Raw genomic sequence first — 2024 nt, forward strand, 5'->3', positions numbered from 1 at the left:
GTATCAATTCGTAATAATTGTTGATAAAGATGCTGCGAATTTTACCCGTATTCAACGCCATGCGACCCCAAAGAGAATTTAAATTAATTTTAGCGATATTACGCAGGGAAGGATTTGATTGAATATCCGCCACGGTCAGCGAGAGCTTTTCATTCTTGTTTATATCGGCGATATACGCCTCTTTTTGCAGAGGCGTTTGCGCGTGAGCGGGAAATCCGGAATTCTTCACTTTTAGGGCGATAAAATCAGTCATGTACTGGGCGAAGAAATATTCCGTTTTTGGATAATGGTACACCTCGAATATATCGAGGAGTTTATAACCATGCTCCATAGCGGCATAGACTTCTACCGTTGGCCAGACTGATTCGAAAGCTCGTTCATTAACAGTGTGATCGCAGATTTCCGCTTGCAATTCTAAACACGTGCGACAGAGGGCGTAGGCTAATTTACCACCGCTGCGAAAGGGAATTAAGGGGATGTGGAGATCTTGAGGGGCCAGCAGACGACAACTCATAACGCCAAAATACCACCCTGGCGATTTGTCAAAATCTCTGTTATAGATTACGGGGTGGCCGCTAGGGTACGGACAATCGCGACAAACTTTCGGGTACAAAGAAATAATATCCTTGTAGAAAATTTTCTCCTCACCTTGCACGTGACAGTTGAGAACAAAATTTTCCGTTCGTCCCCCATAGAGAGCGCTACGAGCTGATATTTGAGGTCGAAAAGTTAAACTTTTGCAGAAAGCTTTTGCTTCGGCGTTTTCTTTTAAAAGCTTAGCAAATTGACACTCAAAGATGGAAGTGTATTCATACCCGACCATCTTCTCTTTAATAAACAGCTCTCTATCTAGAGTCCGCTCGTACAGAAATCTGTTGCTGGCCTTGAGTTGGGTATTGTAGGCATTAAGTTTTTGGCATGGACAACCGTGAAAGTAACAACCGTGGAAATCAAAAATTTTGGGCGGAGTTTCGCTATAGCCGTCGACTAAATAGCGACCCACGCGATACTCGCCCCCGTAGCTTAAAGCCGTGCGCAATTTTATATCTTCCGTTTTCTCCACCCAAGCGAGATATTTTAAGCTAATTTGACTGTGATTAAATTTTGCGTTATAACCGTTAGAAGGAACAATAGCCATGCTGTAAGGTTTATAGTAATTGTTAAGATAAATAGTGGTTAAAGCACCCGCCAAAGTGATATTTTTTAAGCAGAAAGGGTCTAATTTGGTTAGATCTAAGTAGATTTTTCTAAAAGCTTCGACGCCTTGTCTCAGGACTCGGACATCTTGAATGCAATATTTAATAAGCTCCTCTTTGATGTTATAAATAGATCCTTCCATCGACGCGTACCAAGTTTGAAAATCTCGATAATCATTGGCTTTCATTTGAGCTACGTTAAAGTACGAAGCTTCAGGGATGACGCCAATGTAATTTAGATTTTCTTCGGTATGAAAATCAAATGGAAAGATTCCTTTCGCCACATCGCCGAGGCTAAACATGCTGGTGAAATTACGCAGAGGCTGACTAATATAGTTAAAGCTATCGAGAAATCTAATTTGCGGTCCCTCGAGATGAATCATAAGAATTTCACTGCCGTCAAAAATAACGGCAGGGGTGACATGTCTATGAATTAAAGCGTTAAGAATTAAGAAGTTATCAAAAGCTTTCGCGTAATGAGCTACGACTTGCGTGTTAGTAAAGCGTGGTCGGTACGTTTTACGTTTTTGTCCAGTCAAAACTACCTGCTCTACGCTGAATAAATAATTTAAAAATTGCTCGACGCAATTGGCGCCGTAAAAAATTTTGGTTTCAAAGCCAGCTTCAGTTTCTACGTCGCAAACTAGTAAAATGGGGACGTGGATATTATTTCTAAGAATAGTCTCAATGTCGTAATAAATAAACCGCGAGGCTTTCATTTTGGTTTCCAAAGGCATAACAAAATGCTCGCCAGGCGGATGGACTATTTTACATTGAGAGCATTCGGGATTGCAGTCGTGATCCTCGCCCATCAGCCGCCCGCACTCT

This window comes from Phalangium opilio, unplaced genomic scaffold, assembly GCF_054372755.1.
Source record: "Phalangium opilio isolate 3A_F unplaced genomic scaffold, DU_Popi_V2 ptg000060l_1, whole genome shotgun sequence".
Classification (NCBI taxonomy): Eukaryota; Metazoa; Arthropoda; class Arachnida; order Opiliones; family Phalangiidae; genus Phalangium; species Phalangium opilio.